The sequence below is a fragment of the Balaenoptera acutorostrata genome, chromosome 15 (assembly GCF_949987535.1).
Source record: "Balaenoptera acutorostrata chromosome 15, mBalAcu1.1, whole genome shotgun sequence".
In the NCBI taxonomy this organism is placed as follows: domain Eukaryota; kingdom Metazoa; phylum Chordata; class Mammalia; order Artiodactyla; family Balaenopteridae; genus Balaenoptera; species Balaenoptera acutorostrata.
The window spans coordinates 11,336,212-11,342,546 of NC_080078.1; the positions used below are offsets into that span (position 1 = coordinate 11,336,212).

At 41.7% G+C, this 6,335-nt stretch overlaps 1 pseudogene; it reads right to left on the reverse strand.

Moving 5' to 3' along the window:
* Positions 1–3,307: 3,307 nt before the first annotated feature.
* LOC130704851 (tigger transposable element-derived protein 1-like) lies at positions 3,308–5,221 on the reverse strand (annotated as a pseudogene).
* Between the last annotated feature and the right edge of the window lie 1,114 nt (positions 5,222–6,335).

Below are 6,335 nucleotides of genomic sequence, written 5' to 3' on the forward strand. Positions count from 1 at the left end.
CCAGAAACAAACTCACACATATTAATCACCTGATTTATGACAAACATGCTACTGCAAAATTCCTGAGATGGTACTTTACAAAAGAGGATTCTAAATGGCCGGTAAACAAATGAAAAGTTGTTCCACATCACTGGTTAACAATGATTTAAGTTAAATTAGAACTATAAGATACCATCTCAAACATGGTTAAAGTTAAGGGGGGGAAAAACTGGCAATACTACACGTTGGTGAGGATCTGGAGAAACTAGAATTTTCGTAGTCCAATGGTGAGAGCGTAGTTTGGGAACGACCACTTTGGAAAATATCCCACCAGGTATGGTGAAGAGGGGAGGGCAAAGGGAGGGTACAGGTGGCTCGTAATGTCTAGGTGACATTGGGAGCCAAGGGGCTGCCACCTCATAGGCTAAATTATTGGGAAAAGGGAAGGACAGCCCTCACAATCTTTACCCATCTGCTCAAAGCCAGGGTTTGGTGAATCCCAGTAATTAATCTTACAAAGAAGCATCTGATTTTCTGGGAATAACAGTTCTCAGTTTGACTCTGCTGATGCTGATTACTTATAGAATTTTCCAAGAGATACTTGTAGTAGATTTTTCTTTCCTTAAGAGCGTGAGCGTGAAGCTACTTGCCACCAAAGCAGTGGCTTATTTAGCCAGTGCTGGCTGCTTCTCTGAGTACTGTGGTCCTTCCTTCTATTTCCAATTGCAGGCTCAGCACCAAAGAAATACATGAAGAAACTGGCAGGCTCTCTCTACTAGGCTGGCTTCTGGAATTGGTCCAGCCCTTCCCACCTGGCGTCAGTCTTGGACAGGGATAAGTAAGATGATGGGCTCCCTACCTCCCCCTCCCCCACCCCACCCATGATGTCTTTGTCCTTGGTTCCTGGTTTTTCCTCTTGGCCTGCTAGGATAGAGGTTCAACTCTAAATTTCCACATGATCAGTAGAATCTCTAACAACCTTGTTTAATTCCACATTGCTTTGGCCCCCGGACTGCACATTGCTTTTTATATTGCTCAGCTATTGTTGGTTTTGTCCTCCATAGAAAATGTTTCTGCACCACAAGTCGGCATTTCTAAGCAGAAGACCTGATAACCCCACCCAACATCCTATCAATACACTGGCATTAGACTCTCCCACCCCCAAACTTGACCATCCCACATCAGGCTGAACCTCATTATAACCCCAGATTTTGTGATTCATACTCTCTGGCTGAGTAGACTCACCCCATTCATAGCCTTCTCCTTACACGGTATTTCTAGCATGCAATATGACTCATGGAAAAAAACTGTGAAAAATCCATCAAGCCAGTTGTTGGAATTCATGTGTGCTTGTCTGGCAGAAATTTAACATTTCAAAGGCTTTAGGGAAAATTGTGTTAGGACAGAGGATACTTAGATAATAGATTTATAACATCTGTGTTCGGGTGCAGCCTTCCTTGGTTATTAGATCTGTAAGTTGTTACTTAAAGATAAGTTTTTCAGTTTGATTTAGTTTAAAGGTTGCCTCTGAGAATTATACACACATTCCCAGAGGCCACAGGGCAGTCGGTACAACTTAAATAAATTGGGCATGTTTGAATCGATAAATAAATGCATATGTCTCCACCCACTCCAGCACCATGTACATGGAAGATACTCTGGGGAAAGTTCTAAGAAAGGCTTGAGAATTAGCACAAAGCAACAGGAAAAATCCTTCCAGGGACAAGGTGAAGTGGGCACCCAGCTACCTGTGAGAGGAGTCAAACACACTCAAAGATAACGGGTCAGGGAGTATCTCTGGGAAGACTTTGGGATACAATGAGGAAGTTATCTATTTTTTTAAGGACTAATTTTTTAGAGCAGTTTTAGGTTCACGACAAAACTGAGAGGAAGGTAGAGAGGTTTCCCACTTACTCCCTGCCCCCTATACGTGCACAGCCTCCCCCATGATCAATGTCTCTCCCCAGAGCACATTTGCTGCAATTGATGAACCTACAGTGACACATCACAATCACACAAAGTCCATAGTTTACATTAGGGTTCACTCTTGGCGTTGCACACTCTGTAGGTTTGGACAAAAGTATAAATGACATGTATCAACCAATATAGTATCATACAGAGTCATGTCACTGCCCGAAAAATCCTCCGTGCTCCACTTATTCATCCCTCCTTCCCTGCATTCATCCCTACCCCCTGAAAACCACTGGTCTTTTTACTGTCTCCATAGTTTTGCCTTTTCCACAATGGGATATAGTTGGAATCATACAGCATGTAGCTTTTTTTTTTTTTTCTAGCCATCTTTTTTTTTTTAAATTTATTTATTTATTTTATTTATGGCTGTGTTGGGTCTTCGTTTCTGTGCGAGGGCTTTCTCCAGTTGTGGCAAGCGGGGGCCACTCTTCATCGCAGTGCATGGGCCTCTCGCTATCGCGGCCTCTCTTGTTGCGGAGCACAGGCTCCAGACACGCAGGCTCAGCAACTGTGGCTCACGGGCCCAGCCGCTCCGCGGCATGTGGGATCCTCCCAGACCAGGGCTCGAACCCGTGTCCCCTGCATTGGCAGGCGGACTCTCAACCACTGCGCCACCAGGGAAGCCCCCCAGCATGTAGCTTTTAAAGATTGGCTTCTTTCATTTAATGATATGCATTTAAGGTTCCTCCATATCTTCTCATAGCTTGATAGTTCATTTCTTTTCAGTGCAGAATAATAGTCCATTGTCCTGGATGTACCTCAGTTTACCCATTCACCTACTGAAGGACGTCTTAGTTGCTTCCAAGTTTTTACAATTATGAATAAAGCTGCTATAAACATCCCTGTTCAGGCTTTTGTGCGGACATATGTTTTCAACTCCTTTGGGTAAATACCAAGGAGTGTGATTGCTGGATCATGTGGTAAGAGTATGTTTAGTTTTTCAAGAAGTGGCCAAACTGTCTTCCAAAGTGGCTGATCCATTTTGCATTCCCACCAGCATGAATGAGAGTTCCTATTGTTCCACATTCTTGCCGGTATTTGGAGTTGTTACTGCTTTGGATTTTAACCATTCTAATAGATGCGTAGGGGTATCTCACTGTTGTTTTCCTTTGCATTTCTCTGATGACATATGATGTGGAGCATATTTTCATGTACTTACAGATCACCTCAGAGATATTGCAGGTTCAGTTCCAGACCATCGCAATAAAGTGACTATTGCTATAAAGCGAGTCCCACAAATCTTTTTGTTTCCCAGTGCATACAAAAGTTATGTTTACATTAGGCTGTAGTTGATTAAGCGTGCAACAGCATTATGTCTAAAAGAACAACTAACATACCCAAATTAAATACCTGATTACTAAAAAATGGTAACCTCCATATAAGCCTTCACTGAGTCAGAATCTTTTTGCTGGGGTGTGTCTTGCCTCGATGTTGGTGGTTGCTGACTGGTCAGAGTGGTGGCTCTGAAGGTTGGGGTGGTTGTGGCAGTTTCTTTCTTTTTTCTTTTTCTTTCTTTTTGGCCGTACCGCACGGCATGCAGCATCTTAGTTCCCCGACCAGGGATCGAACCCTTGCCCCCTGCGGTGGAAGCGTGGAGTCCTAACCACTGGACTGCCAGGGAATTCCAGACAATTTCTTAAAATCAGACAACAGTGCAGTTTGCCACATTGATTGACTCCTCCTTTCATGAACGATTTCTCTGTAGCATGCAATGCTGTTTGATAGCATGTTACCAACAGTAGAACTTCTTTCAAAATTGGAGTCAATCCCTGCCACTGCTTTATCAACTAAGCTTATGTAATATTCTAAATACTTTGTTGTCATTTCAATAGTCTTTACAGCATCTTCACCAGGAATAGATTCCATCTCAAGAAACTACTGCTTTTGCTCATCCAGAAAGGGCAGCTCCTTATCCATGAAAGTTTTATCATGAGATGGCAGCAATTCAGTCACATCTTCAGGCTCCACTTCTAATTCTAGTTCTCTTGCTATTTCCACCACATCTGCAGTTACTTCTGCCACTGAAATCTTGAAGCCCTCAAGTCATCCATGAGGGTTGGAATCAACTTCTTTCAGACTCCTGTTAATGTTGACAGTTTGACCTCTTCCCATAAACCAAAAATGTTCTTAATAGCATCTAGAATAGTGAATCCTTTCCAGAAGATTTTCAATTTGCTCTGCCCAGATCCATCAAAGGAATCACTCTCTATGTCAGCTACAGCCTTACAAAATGTATTTCATAAATAATAAGACTTGAAAGTCGAAATTACTCCTTGATCTATGGGCTGTAGAATGGATACTGTGCTAGCTGGCATGAAAACATTAATGTCCTTCTCCATCTCCATAAGAGTTCTTGGGTGACCAGGTGCATTGTCAATGAGCAGTAATGTTTTAAAAGGAATCTTCTTTTTCTGAGCTGTAGGTCTCAACAGTGGGCTTAAAATATTAAGGGAACCATGCTATAAACAGATGTGCTGTCACCCAGGCTTTGTTGTTCCATTTACAGAGCACAGGCAGAGTAGACTTAGCATCATTCCTAAGGGCCCTAGGATTTTCAGAATGGTACATGAGCAATGGCTTCAACTTCCAGTCACCAGCTGCATTAGCCCCTAACAAGAGAGTCAGCCTGTCTTTTGAAGCTTTGAAGCCAGGCGTTGACTTCTCCTCTCTAGCTATGAAAACCCTAGATGGCTTCTTCTTCCAATAGAAGGCTGCTTTGTCTACATGGAAAAATCTGTTGTTTAGTGTAGCCACCTTCATTAATTATATTTGCTAGAACATCTGGATAACTGGCTGCATCTTCTACATCTGCACTTGCTACTTCACCTTGCACTTTTATGTTATGGAGATGGCTTCTTTCCTTAAACCTCATGAACCAAACTCTGCTAGCTTTAAACTTTTCAGTTTCTTCACCTCTCTTAGCCCTCTTGGAATTAAAGAGAATTAGGGCCTTGCTCTGGATTAAGCTTTGGCTTAAGGGAATGTTGTGGCTGGTTTGATCTTCTATCTGGACCACGAAAACTTTCTCCATATCAGCAGTAAGGCTGTTTTGCTTTCTTGTCGTTTGTGTATTCACAGGAGTAGCACTTTCAATTTACACCAAGAACTTTTCCTTTGCACTCACGACTTGGCTAACTATTTGGTACAAGAGGTCCAGCTTTCAGCCTATATTGGTTTGCGACATGCCTTCCTCACTAAACTTAAGCATTTCTAGCTTTAGATTTAAAGTGAGAGACATGTGATTCTTTCACCTGTACACTTTAGAGGCCATTGTAGGGTTATTAATTAGCCTAATTTCAATACTGTTGCGTCTCAGAGAATAGATAGGCCTGAAAAGAGGGAGAGAGATGGATAAACGGCCAGTGGGTGGAGCAGTCAGAACACACACAACATTTCTCCATTAAGTTTGCCATCTTATTTGCATGCAGTTCATGGCATGCCAAAACAATTACAATAGTAGCGTCAAGGATGACTGATCACAGATCACCACACAAATGTAATAATAATGAAAAAATTTGAAATATTGTGTGAATTACCAAAATGAGACACAAAGTGAGCAAATGCTGTTGGGAAAATGATAGGCGTGCTCGACACAAAGTTGCCACAAACCTTCAATTTCTAAGACATACAATATCTGTAAAGCACAATAAAGTGAAGTACAATAAAATGAGGTGTGTCTGTATTTGCCATCTGTATATCTCCTTTGGTGAGGTGTCTAATAAGGTTTTGGGCCCATTTTTTAAATCAGGTTGTTTCCTTATTGTTGAATTTTAAGGGTTCTTTGTATATGTTGGGTACCAGTCCTTTAGCAGATGTGGCTTTTGCAAATATCTTCTCCCAAGTCCGTGGCTTCTTTTCTCATTTTCTTGAGTATGTTATTTTTTTATGGGTTTATGTGTACAAGTCACAGTGGGGTTTGCACATGACTGACTCCATGAAGAATTACAAACTGAAAAATCATCCAGTGTTGAGCACTTTTTTGGCCAGAGACTGTAGGGCATCGTGATTAAGATAGTTGTGTATGTGCAGCTGGGGAATGGAAATGGGAGCGACCAAGTGCTCTGTGTCAGGCTGCTTGAGCTCAAATCCTGGTTATGCCACTTAATCGCTGTATAATTTGGTACAAACTACTTAACGTTCTCTGACCCAGGCTCTTAGCCTGTAAAATGGAGACAATTATATGGTAAGCATGTTGAGAGGCTATGAAGACATGTATGGATATATGTAAAGCTTTTAACAGTGCCAACATTTAATAAACACTCAATAAATGTTAGCCATTATTATAATGCACACATCTCCATCATGGGTATTTTTGAAGATGCAGGAGAAAAAGATATTCCTACCCATGGAAATCACTTCATTTCATTGCAAAAGAAAACTAAAAT